Source organism: Oryctolagus cuniculus, chromosome 1 (assembly GCF_051225735.1).
Source record: "Oryctolagus cuniculus isolate XC-2025 breed Fujian yellow rabbit chromosome 1, ASM5122573v1, whole genome shotgun sequence".
In the NCBI taxonomy this organism is placed as follows: Eukaryota; Metazoa; Chordata; class Mammalia; order Lagomorpha; family Leporidae; genus Oryctolagus; species Oryctolagus cuniculus.
In genome coordinates, this window is record NC_142867.1 from 106,220,051 (window position 1) to 106,233,215 (window position 13,165).

At 52.8% G+C, this 13,165-nt stretch overlaps 1 protein-coding gene across 4 annotated transcripts in view; it reads left to right on the plus strand.

Moving 5' to 3' along the window:
• Nucleotides 1–13,165, plus strand: part of ZBTB16 (zinc finger and BTB domain containing 16) — a 186,450-nt gene that overhangs the window by 110,758 nt on the left and 62,527 nt on the right. The gene's annotated exons all lie outside the window — the stretch shown is intronic.

Consider the following 13,165-nt stretch of genomic DNA (forward strand, 5'->3'; position numbering starts at 1 on the left):
AGGTCACCAGCAAGTAAGAGGGCCCCCTTGCTCCAGGAATGCCTGGCTCTGAAGCCCCCAGCTTTAGCTCTGAGGCCATGCCCATCACCTCTGAGGCTGTGCACCCACCTCCCAGCCCACAGGGTACAGACTGTGCGCTTGCAAATGCTGCCCTTCAAGCTTTGCAAATCCTGGTCTCCAAGGTGCATGCGCAGGAGCTACCAGCAGACTCGCAGGTCCTCTCGTCACACCAAACCAATCTGTTTCCAAGCAGCAGCTCCATGTCGTGTTAGTTGTCAGAAACACTTGAATAATGGCACGGGCTTCACATAGGAAATAGTTACCCGACCTGGGCCTTCTGCAGGGGGCGAGCCAAAAAGAGTTTTTGTTTTGGTTTGGTTTTTTTGCTGGGGAGACGGGCGTTAAGCGTGACAGGCGATATTTTGAGTGTGGCGCGAACGTTCAGGCTTCTGAATTGTGAGCCTGAAAATGTCAGTGCTGTGGCTGTAATGTAACACCTCAATTATGGTGCAGGGGGTAAGAAAGCCACACTCGGAAACCTGCAAGCTTCTTTAGATCCATGGCCTGAGCCACAATTAAGGTTTCAGAAACACCAAAGGCAAGCCAATGAGTGTCATTTTTAACCAGTTTGAACATTTTACTACTTCCTAACATCAGAAGCACCCGGGTTGGAGAGCCCGCTTCTTGTCCTCAATAAAGTGATTAAGCTGAATGGTGTTGGGGAGTATTATTAGGCTGAGAAGGGCTAAAAATAGACACGCTCTGTTTTCTGAAAGCCACAGCGGGCCTGGCAGCCTTGAGGTGCCACTGAGGGGCCCGAGGAGGATGGAGAGTGGCAGACCCCTGGGCTCCAGATCTGAGATGGGATAAGAGGGTGCTGCGGCGGGTGAGGATGGTGATGGGGCCTCTTTCCCAGCAGTCATCCAGAATGGAGAAACAGTGGAAGCCGTGGTGGGCAGAGACGTGTGTGTGTGTGTGTGTGTGTGTGTGTGTACTGATGAACTTAGAGTAACTGCTAAGTCTAGGAGTCCAGGAGGGACACAGCCCCAAGCTAGTCTCATTTCCCTGCTGTTTTAGGGGGTGCATCTGGGCAGGAAGGGGGAAGTTGTTGGGCACATGCGAACCAGGAGTGAGAGTCCACTCTGCAAAGCCCTGGTTCATTGGTGTGCTCAGCCAAGGTGCCTTGAAAGGACTTTTTGGTTAACAGAAGGTCAACCAAAAAAAAAAAAAAAAAAGACCACCCCACCTTGTCTATTTTAGCCTTTGCAATGCGCTGTCATTCAGTGTGAGAATCCATTTTCCTACTTTTCGGTGAACATGATTGATTGTTTTTTATGAAGGAACGTCTTGCTTGCTTAGGCGTCACAAGAGAATGCCCGAGAAGGGAGTCAGACAGTGAGGGATGTGCCTCATCAGGGGTTGGTTATAAGTCAGTCTTGGAGGTGGGTTGTGCCTTCTCCCCTGTAAAGGTCTACATATTTTCCACGTCTTTGAATTCATTCTGCTCTAGCTTTTGAGGACAGAGAGGGGCTAGGAACATGATGTCCATTTGCAGATGGCGAAACAGGCCAAGAAAAGCAGGACCTCAGGTTGCACTGATGTCCACAGCATAGCCCGGTATGGATCCTTCCACCTCTGCTCCAGTCCACTGTCTCTGATCGACATTGCAGGATAGGTAATGAGGGTTGTTTCAACGGGCGAAGGGCTGCGAGGAGGCGCTTTGACATGAAGGCAGCCTTGGAACCCAGGGGGAAGAGCTCCTGGCTCCTGGGCACGAGCCAGAGCGTGGAGAAGAGCCGAGCACTTGAGTGCACTGCCTTCTTCTCCCCTTGATGTGAACTTCTCACGCTTTATTATGCCCGAAGGCCTTGTTCTCTGACACAAGCTATGAGGCCTTGGGCAAGTGAGCTTTCAGAACCTCAGTTTTCACATCTATAAAACGAGGATAATCTTGGAACTATTGGGAATAGTAAATGGTGCATTGCACGTAAGGTGGTTCACACAGTACTTGCTTCATAGTCCATGTGCCGTGGATGCTGGTGGTCAGTATTCCTGCCCTGCTTGGCCAACAGCTGCAGCAGCAGCACTGGCACTCCTCACAGCGGGGGGCGTCCCCAGCAGGACCCCTTGGATCCCGGGAAGGGAAGGATGGGCAAGGGGTTGTTAGGCAGGTCCTGAGTCCTGGTTACTGTGCTTAGTGCTTCCATGTGCATTTCCTCATTTAAATTTCCCTGCAAATCTTGGCCTCATTTCTGAGTGAGTGGTGCCCCTGGAGCTGTGCAGCTTCAGGCCTGTATCATCGTCTGTTTAACGGACGAGGAACCCAAGGCTTAGGGAGGTTGAGTGTCTAATGCTCTTGATGTGACTAGTGGAGAGCTAAGCCGACATCTCAGTTCTATGGGCGTCAAAGCCTAGGCCCTTCCTGCTAAACCTTCTGTGATGGGGACATAGCAGTGAAGCCCCTGTCCAGGCTGAACCCAGCCTGGATATCTGGGAGGGCTGGGGCATTGCTTCCCGGGAGGATCTCCAGAGGAAGAAGAGTGTCCACCTGCAGGGCCTTGTGCTCGCCGCCCGTGGAGTAGCCACTGGATACCTGGATGCACACACCTGCCAACTGGCTTCTTGGGGAGGGGAGTGGCTGTCCTAGTTGTGAGAGCATCTGAAGACTTCTGAAGGGCTTTCTGCCTGGTCTTTTGTTGAAGTGGGATTAACCAGTACATATCCATCACAAAGACAGATGCAGGTGGCATTGGAGAAAGATGGTAGGAGAGAGGAGCACACAAGGGCTTGTGGGGAAGGAGAGGAGAAGAGCCCTGGTTTTCATTTCTCCTTTGCCAGTCAGGACTGTGGTTCTTCCCCAGGGAAGAAGGGTATGTGTGTGTCTACACATGTGTGCATGCAACCCCATCTCACATGTAGGATGCAAGCCCATGACACAGCACTTTGAGGTCGCTTCAGAAGGACCACGGTATAGCCGAGGCGGAGAGGAGGAGGTCAGAAGCTCAGGCGGTAAACAGCTGTGGGCTGCCTCGGTGCTGGCAGGAATGCTTTTTATTCTGAGCCACTCACCTGCGAGTCCCCAGGAGGGGATCAGGGAAGGAGGCGACTTTGGGGTCTAGGAGTCGCGGGGCCATCCCACCAATCGTGGCCGAAAGCCCCAGGCCTTTTCACCTAGCTTCGTACACATGCCACCGCTGTGTCGCTGTCTTTCTTAAAACAAGCCAGGTGTTCCCTGCAGCTCAGAGGCCAGCCCCTGGCACAGCCTCACAGGCCCTCCGCCTCACTCTGGCTAATGATTCTCCCGAGTCTGGACTCTCTGTTCCATTTCACCCACCTGCTAGGTGCAAAGCAATAGATCCCTGGACGTGGATCCCCCTGGCTGCACCAAGGAATCCAGTCCCAGCTTGGTCCAGCCAGCACCTGCCCCTCCAACACCAAGGGCCACAAGCATTCGAGCTCCCTGTTTGAGCACATCCCCCTTTCTTTGTCACATGCTTCCAGTTTCTTCTCATACAACACCTGTTCATCTGTTCTTCCCCTTGGAGGTGTCTCCATTTAAAACTTGTTGTTGACAGAGAAGAGGTCACTCTGCTTAGGCAGTAAACTGTTGGCAGCTGGGACCCTGAGTCCATCTCTCTGTGTTGCTCTGGGCAACAGAACCCTCCTTGCACTGCTGGCCCACCTGCCTCCTCTAGGGAGCCCTGCCCAGCTTCCCAAGGGACAGAATATTCTGCATTCAAGAGTGCTGGAGAGTGGAGGCGCTCTGCTCTGCAGGCCATTCACTCACTGCCGTTGGGCCTTCCCCCAGGAGTGTCACCAACTGGAGTTCCTGGGGACTCTGGCCAGGGGCTGGCCTTTTGGAGCTCATTGGCTTGATGAAGTGAGATTATCCTGTAATCACAATGGTTGTGACTCGAGCGCCTCCCACGTGCTTCATATAGGTCCTTGTCTGAACTACTGTGTGAGGGTTAAACCCCATTTTAAGAAAGGAAGCGAGGTTACAAAGTTGATGCCAAGACCACCAATTTCACCAATTAGAGGAAGAACCCCAAAGCCATGTCTGGCCACACTAGCTGTTCTGGGACTTTAGTTGAAAGGGCCTGGCCATTAACCTCATAATCTCTCAGTGGGCACAACATGTCTGGAAGGAAGTCTCCATGTGGGCCACCACAACAGGGCTGACGTTCCCACCCTAAGATTTTTTGTGTCTTTGTACCGATGGAAGTTGCCAGAAGAAAGAGATTAGAGACGGTGCTCAGGTGAGCCTCCAGCTCAGGTCTCTTAGACTTCAGGAAGACGTGTGTGGCTTTTAGTTGTAATAAATACACCATCCTGCTTGTGTTGTATTTAAAATGATTTACCTTACATCAGTTTGCGCTCCTTGGTTACCTTCTGCGTGGGCAGAGGGAAGAAACAATGCCATGAGAATGTGGCTGTGAACAATGAGGGGAGCCGAGTTGGGGGGTGATGCTTGTTGTTTTCTTGATCTTCTTCCAGGAAGAGTGACCCGACCCTGACTTTGCTTGTACATTGTTGGTTTGGGGTGCATGGTGGTTAGTACCTTCTGCCTTTGTCTTCCGCTGTGAGAGGAAGCCTGCTGAATGGAGGCTTGGTCACAGGGCACGTCTCTTTCCCTTCTTTTCTGCTTTGTCTGAGCAGGAGTGGTAAGGATATTTTCAATGTTGTGATACATCTATTGCATGCATTTGATGTTTATGTGTGTCTCATACAGTGACGCTGGGGATAAAATAATAGCTGTCATGATGAGACGGTGGTGAGACAGTTACTGTATGCCAGGACTTCAAAAGTTCATGGGAACATCTTGTATTAAAAGATACATTTGTTTTGGTGCAAAAATTTTTTTGAAATCCATGGATAGTTTTCCTGTAATATGCAAAGTTTGGAGACCTCTCAGATGCATGGATTTCACCTTTTTAGCACAAAAATAAGCTTTTAATTCTATTTCGCTGTTTTTTTTTGAGTTTTTTGAGTTTTTTTTGAAGTACCTTCTTAGTATTTCAATGAATCATCACTCACCCAACTTTGTAATGTAGATAACCTGAGCTCGGACAAAACAAACCCAGAAAAGATACTTTGCTGGCCTAGGTGGCCCCTGGAAATGGTGGAGCTGGCTTGCCTCTGAGTTTGACTGCAGCAGGCACGGCCCCAGCTGCTATGCTGCGTGGTTGTGTGCATGTACTGGCCGTGCCTGTGGCTCAGCCTGTGGATTACCTGGTGGCGCTCTAAGTGGTAAGGAGGGAGCTTTGCAAGCCTCCTTGGCTGAGGAGGTGGACTTGTGTTCTTTCGGTGAGAGTGGGAGCTCAGGACCCCAGTGCAATGGAGCCTGCTGGGAGCCTGCTGTTTATTGGGTAGGCAAGCAGGTGCTTCAGCATTTCCCCTTGGTGTCTTCCGAGGACTTGTCTCCTCCAAAAGGGCTGTGAAGCCAAACACAAGCTGTCAGCTGTTGCCCAGGTCACCGGTGAGAGGCTGACTTCCAGAGATCTGAAAACCAGCCGCCGTCAACCCCAGGCGTCTCCCCTCTCTCTGTTGCTCAGTCCAGGAGGCCTTCCCCCACGGCATCGTCCACCACAGCTACAACCTGCGCCGGCTGATAGGGCTGGTGGTTTTCCAGGCAGCCGGCATGGCCCACCTGCTTCCCCTTTTGCCTCTGAAAGAAACCCCGGTGCTGGGGCTTTCACTCTGTTGATAAAGGAGAAGGAGCGTGCAAGCGAGCGAGCGTGCAAGAGCTGGGGAGCAAGCGTGCCTGCAGCTCCTCCCCAGGGCACAGATCCCCTGGAGGGAAAGAACACGCAGTGCTGGCCTTTGGAATGGGCAGCCAGTGTACTGTTCTCCGTCTGATAAGAGGTACTGTAAATAAAACTGTACACTGTGGCCTGCTGTAAAGTGCTCTGCGTCTGTACTCATTGTTCTGACAGCTTGGGCTTTTTTTGGGTCTGCTGTTGGGTACACTCTGTACTTCCTTATGTAAGCAGGCATGCATATCTCATCAGAACAGTCAAGATGTTTATTTTAAAATCTCAAGGAATTAAAAAAAAAAAAAAGGACACACCACTCCACATTGGATGCTGGCAAACGTGGCGTGTTTTTCCAGTGCTTCCTTTGCTTTCTGTGTTTTCCTTATTATCGCAGAACGAGGCGGGGAGAGGCTTGGGAGAGGGAGGGCTTTGAGGGCTTCTGTCTGTCTCTCATTGGCTTCTGCCTGGTATCCTGGAAGAGACCCCACTCCTCAGATGCCTTCAGCGTCATTGACCCCTTCCTCAATGTGCAGGATCCTCTGACCCCGTTTCTGGTTAGGGCAAGGAGAGAGTCCAGAGGTGGTGGCTGGGGTGTGTGTGTGGTGGTGATGGTGGGGTAGCTGAGGCTGGGGTGTGTGTGTGTGGTGGGGTAGCTGAGGCTGGTGTGTGTGTGTGTGTGTGTGTGGTGGGGTAGCTGAGGCTGGGGTGTGTGTGTGTGTGTGTGTGTGGTGGGGGTAGCTGAGGCTGGTGTGTGTGTGTGTGTGGTGGGGGTAGCTGAGGCTGGGGTGTGTGTGTGGGGTAGCTGAGGGGAGCTGTCCCCAGCCTCTGCTGCATTTCAGCTCTGTTGTGGCTGGGATCCTGGCATTTAGAGAAAGCTTTCTGTGTTTGTGCTTTCCTGTCTGCTTCCTCCTTTGATTCCTGCACGCAAGTCGGAGTGAGCTTTAGCACAGAGTGAACGCTGCCCCGGGGCTGGCAGACTCAGCGCAGCCTCAGCGTCCAGTGGATTTATAGTGTCCGTGTCGTCTTGTCACCAAATTATAACCTGCTCTCAACCATCTTCCTTTAGCCCCTGTCTAACCTCCTGGAAGAGTCAGGAAGTTAGGGGGAAATGAGAGCAAACTAGGAGTCAGGAAAACCCCGACTGTCAGCCATCCCTCGAGCATCCTTGAGCCCTCTTCTACAGGGCCCTGGGGGACTGGCAGGCACGGGATGTCTGTCTATCTGCGCACCCCACCTCCAAGGTTTAGTTCATTTATTTGAAAGGGGATAGAAGGAGAGAAACAGATATCTTCTGTTTGTTGGTTCACTCCCTGAATGACTGCAAAGGCCAGGGCTGGGCCGATCAGAGCCAGGAGCTTCTTCCAGGTCTCCCACGTGGGTGCAAGGGCCCAAGCACTTGGGCCATCTTCCACTGCTTTCCAGGGTGCATTAGCAGGGAGCCAAATCAGAAATGAAGCAGCCAGGACTTGAACCGGTGCCTGTATGGGATGCTGACACTGTAGCCGGAGGCTTACCATTCCATGCCACAGCACAGGCTCCTCTGCCTGTCTCTTTAACAGCTGGGAACACTGACTCTCAGATGAGCTCAGTGCCTGGGGTAGGGATGAAGGAGTCTCCCAGCAGATCACTGCCAGCCAGTCTGGGGTGCTCTCTAGCCTTGCGGGGTCTGCCTGGGGACAGGAAGGCCACTGGATGCGTGGCCGGGTGGGGCTGTTTGCTTGCTGCCAGAGTGAGTGTGTGGCCGGCCAGGCTGGAGGTCCTGCTGTAGAGGCAGAGACAGCCCCCTTCCTAACCTTGGCTTTCTTCTCCCTGAGACTGGCCTGAGCTCCAGCCAGAGGCTGTGTCCTTGAATGTTTCAAAGAGAGGCAGTAGAGAGCCCAGAGTTTGTAGAATAAGGACTCTGCCACCCCCTAGGGGACAGCTTGGCAGTGCCCTCCATGGTCACCACCCCCTTCCCAGGCCACTTCAGCACCAAGAACCTGCCTGAGGGTCTGCTTAATGAGTGTTCAGTGGGCTTGAGGTGCACATCGGGCCAGGCGCCAGGGGTGTGGCAGAGCCAGGGCGGATGCTCACTTGCTTTTCGGCGCTACAGTCGGCTGGGGAAGACGGACAGAGCCAGGAACACTGGGTGGTGGATGGGCTTCTGGGGCTCGTGGTGGGGGCGGCTGGGGGGGATTCGGGAGACAGGTTTGTGAATAGCCACTGATATGGATATACGGGTCTGATGACAGATGTTTCTGCTCCACTCCACAAAACAATCACTCACCTCAAATTAGAGGGACAAGGGTGTGTGCATGTGTGGTGTGGTGAAATATGTCTTTACAGATGTGAGACTCACTTTGTACAAGATAAATGACTCCCACATAACTGTCCATTGAATTTCAGCAAAATCAATCCTACTCTAATTGCACGGAGGGAGTTCTTTCTTTAAAGAGTCACAACTGGTGGTGATGGTAACCACTACTTTACAGGTTCTGCACACGTGCTGGCCACGTGCAGGCCACGTGCAGGGCCCAGCACTTTACCTACCTTGTGTCAAGCCTCTGAGGAATGTCCTCTTGCTGTTTCCATTTTGCAGACAGACTCATAGAGGTTAGGTGACTCTGAGGGTCCTGGCTGGTGTCTCGCTCACTGGGATTTGACCTCTGCTCTGTTGGATTCGAACCCAGGGTTCTTAACCCCGAACCACTGCCTCCGGAGGCACACATAGCATCAGTGATACGAGTCTCATGTCTGCAGGGTACTTTGTGATTAGCAAGGAGTTTGGTATTCAGTAACATCCCTGCCTCCTGTGGTCCTCAGAGCAGCCTCTGTGAGGCAGACAGATAGGCTCAAGCCCATTTTACAGATTGGAAACAGGCTCATTGAGGCGTGATGACTGATGTCATGTCCACATCAGTGAGCAGCTAAGTCAATTCTGAAACGCTGTTCTCCCTGGATTGGCTCTGGATTGGCTCTGGATTGGCTGTTCTCTTCCTGGGTTCACTGGGATCTGTGATTCCTAGAGGGGATGGCATGAGGCTAGCTCACTTCATCTTCCTGCTGTGCTCCTACTGCTGTTTAATTTCTCTCCCTAGGGGCTGGCATCGTGGTATAGCAGGTAGTTGTCGTCTGTGATGCCAGCTTCCCATATGGGCACCGGTTCAAGTCCCATCTGCTAATGCCCTGGGAAAGCAGTAGAAGATGGCCCAAGTCCTTGGGCCCCTGCCACCCGAGTGGGAGACCTGCAAGAAGCTCCTGGCTTTGGGCTGGCTAAGCCCTGACTGTTCTAGCCACTTGGGGAGTGAACCAGTGGATGGAAGATCTCCTCCCACTGCAGCTCTGCCTTTCAAATAATAAATCTTAATAAAAAATGTGTTTACCTGCCGTCGATCCCTTGCCCTGCCTCTGTCTCCCACTGGCCCCTCCCCGACTCTGTCCATCCTGCCGGCCTCCTTGTTCTGCTTTGCCTGGAGTGGACGTCTTCAGAGAGTTTCCTGCTGCCTTCACTTCTCATCTGACATCAGCTCTGTAGAGAGGTCTTCCCCAGCCGCTCATGTAAAATGGTAGCCTGTGCCATCCTCTATCCCTCTTCCTTTCTTGATCACTTATCACTACCAGGCCTCCCTTATATTTGCTTGCTTAAAAAAAAAAAAGCCAGCCATCTCCTCTGGACTGCAAGCTCCATGCGGGCAAGATTCCATCTCTTTGGTTTGCTTTCTGTGATCTCCCTTTTGTACTCAGTGCACCTCCCAGCACCAGCCCCCGTGTGCAGGAAGGGTATAAGGGGGTCCTGGCCGTCTCGGAGTTGCATCCCCAGAGTTCTCCCCTCTCCAGGATGAGCCCCAGGAAATGCTGTGGAGTAAACGCCCCTCCTAGGTCCACGTGCACCTGTCGTGCTCAGCTGGCATGACCTCCTCCCCTCCCCTGCCACCCCGCCATTGATGCTTTATAAATGTATGAGCGGCTGCATGATGTCACCGTAATGCATTTTGGGAATAGCCATGTGGTTTATACACACTCGAGTTGCTTTGAATGCAAACCTGACATCATCCTGAAGGCAGCAGCGAACAACATATGCACAGTAAACAGGCAGAGACTGTCTTATTGATTAACAGATGAGGCCTCTATTATCGATCAAAGCTTGGCGAGGAAATTTATCACTTTTAATTTCAGGGCTGCCAAATATTTCTGCCTCTGAGCCAGCCATTACGGAGACAATTTAAAGGCACCAGCGTGCTTGGGAGAGAGAATTCCGTCTGGTTCTCTCTGCTAGGCTCCTGTAGCTGCAGAAGTGCTTGTCTTTGCTGCTTGGCTCACCCTGGAGAGCTGGCGTGGGGGCGGGGGGAGGTCATAGTCTCCGTGGGTGGGGGCAGGAGGAGTATCGGGGCTGGCAGTGGGAGCCAGCAGCTGTAGTCTCCCCGTGTGATGAGGACAGGGCACTTTCACACACTCAACCTGATTCCATGACTTCAGCACGTGTGGGTGGAGTGGGGAGGGCTTTGAAGGGGACCAGATGTGGTCAGGCGTGGGCCCAGCCAGCACCCTGGACTACACCGTGTGCACATCTTCATCTGAACTTGTCTGCTGGCGCACATCCGGCCCTTTATTTCCTACCCACCCTCCTTCCTCTCTCTCTGCCTCGCAGTCATTAAAGAGAGAAGCTGCTACAGGGGCACGGGTGGCAGTTTTCCGAGAAGCCTTCCACCCCATCGCCCTTTGAAGCCCTCATATCGTCAGGCATCTCGCTGGGTTGCAGGGCTGCGGCCCGAGGCTGAGCCCACGGGCGCCCGTCCCTTCCCAGCCTACGCTCCCCTCCTTGCCCCCCACCCCTTCTATAGGGAGCCGTGAGAACGGCCAAGCGAAGAAAGAAATACGATGAAAATCAGATCCCTTGCAGATCCACGGAAAATCATTGGTACCTAATGATTTGGGACTTGGGGGGGGGGGTGTCGTTTCTAATTGGAGGGAAGCGCAGCTGCCTCCAGCCCCCACTTCCCTACCCTGGCCCACTCTGCACTTGGAGATGAACGTGCTCCCAACGGCTACCTCTGCAAACACAGTGTAGCTGCCTCAACGTCATCCATGGTAGGAATTGTCTTGGCTCCTTCTTCAAAGCTCTGTGAGCCACGCACCAGGTGCTTGGCCAAGGGTGGCCTGCAGCTTGGAGGGACACCCAGAGGTCATCATGAGATTCTCCCTGCCACCAGGTGAAATTCAATGCTAGCCACCTAAGACGAATGACAATATTTATTTTTAATGCTGTTCAGGAAGAGCAATTTCGTGTCTTCCTCGGGGTACTTGATCACTCATTTATTCACTCAGACAACTCTTATTTGTTGAGCTCTTATTTAGACTACATCCTGCTTGTCATTAGGAATTGGGCATTGATGAGATGGACACAGTCCGTGTCCTCGTAGGACCTCACATTCCAGACCTGCAGGAGGGTTCTCACGTGCTCCACTGGCCAGATCGCCCGCTCCATCGCCGTTTAAGTCTGTGCTTATACAGTGCGCCTCGTGAGTTATATTCCTTAAGTGTCTGCTAATATTCCAAGACACAGGTTTTCAGACTTGTAAGTAGTGGAACCATTTTTCCAAATCCAATTTTACACAAAGCCCCGATGTATAAAATGGTAAATTGGGTTTCCTTTTCTTTCCTGTTTGAGCCAAGAAGAGGGAGCAGGGCCTCCACCCTTTTCTGCATGCATCTTTGCACATGTAAGGGGTCTGGAGGGCAGAGGGATCCAGAGTGAGGGCTCTGAGGCCAGGCTGCCTGGGTTTGAGCCCAGCTTCACTGCTACCCACTGTGTGACACTGGGCAGAGTCCTTAACCTCTCTGCGTTTGAGTGTAGCCGTGTGCTAAGTGGGTGTCGCAGTGGAGTGTACTTTCAGTGGTTGTTGTTAGGTTATGGTACACGTTAAGCACGTAGCATCATGTCTGGTATGTAGTAAAGCCTGGGGAAATCTGTGGTGGTTTGAAACTAGTACTAAGGACTGCTACTCGGTGTAAGAAGTAGTTCTGGCTCTATGGAGGCTCTGATACAGAAAACACACAGGCACAGTAAAAAACAAGGGGGGGGGTGCTGAGGCAGGTTGAAAGGAACAGGTACAGTGCAGATGGGAAAGGGTGGAGCAGTGAGAGTCTGGGGAGCAGTGTCCACACACTCTGGCCCTAGAAACTGCATGGATTTGGAATAGGTGGAAGAGCGGGGAGATTCCTGCAGGGCCGAGCCCCATTCAGAGAGGGCGAGGGGGGACGGCCTATTTGTGGAGCTCGACGGCTCCCCGACGTGGGTTGTAGGAGGTCTTGGGGCCAGGTAGAGACTTCATACTCGGTGTGAGCCATCGCATCTTCTTGAATGAGGACGTGTGAAAATTGGCCTTCAAGAAGCCCGCAACTGGTGGGTGCATCCCAGGGTAGCTGGTGGTGTGGAAACCCCTAGAGTCTTAGCGTGCTGCAGGCAAGACATAACACCGCAAAGGCCTGGAGGGGGTGGCCATTCTCCAAATGCAGTAGAAGAGCTCCCTCGAGAAGACACTGGAAGGGAAAACGCTAAGGCTTGTGACAGGTGACCCTGGGATTAGATGCCGTGTTAGAGTCTTGAAGACTATTAGGCAATGGTAGAAAGCACTGTTTGGTCTTGCCCCGGTGGTGTTGTCACGTTGAGCCTTGCAGATTGTGGTTCTAAGCAGTTTTATTACACGGAGGTGCACCGAGTTGGTTTTGTTTATCCACAGGATGTGTTTGGTAACAAGCTCCATGTGTGTCAGGCAGACAGCTGTGCACAAGGTGACAGCGTCCTGAATAAGGTTGCAGAGAGGGACAGGCCCACAGGTGTTTAGAGTAGAGCATGGCCCGGGCTGTGATCTGGGTCATACAGGGTGCAATGGGACATCAGAAAGGGTCGCCTCACCCAGGCACAGGTCTTGCAGCTGATGCCTCTGCAATGAGCAGAAGCTCCGGCTACACCCCAGGGGCCAGGGGCAGAGGGGAGAGTGTCAGAGGCAGAGGATGGGTGGGAGGTGCGGAGGCCTAGTGACAAGGAAAGGGGAGAAGAAGTAGAAACAGCAGTGGAGTGTGAAAGACAGGAGAGCTGAGCTGAGCACACAGAGAGGCGGTGAAGTGAGGCAGGGGCTGGGCTTGAACTCAAGGCACTCAGGGTTTAAAGGGTCAGGTGTAGGTGGTTGGGGGCAGCTGGGGAATTGAGTTTTGGATCCGCCACGTCAGAAGTTCTGGGGACATCCAAGCAGAGATGTATTAGCAATTTCTGCCTTCCCCTAAAGCGTGATGTAGGCCGCAGGGTGCCAGTTCCCCGTCGTGGGAGCCATTTACTCCTTTCTGTCCTTACCTGGAGCTGGCCCTTCAGAATCCCCCTTCTTCCTGGGGTGTCCTGCCTGGACTCCTCCCTGTGCATCTTGGGTGTTCTG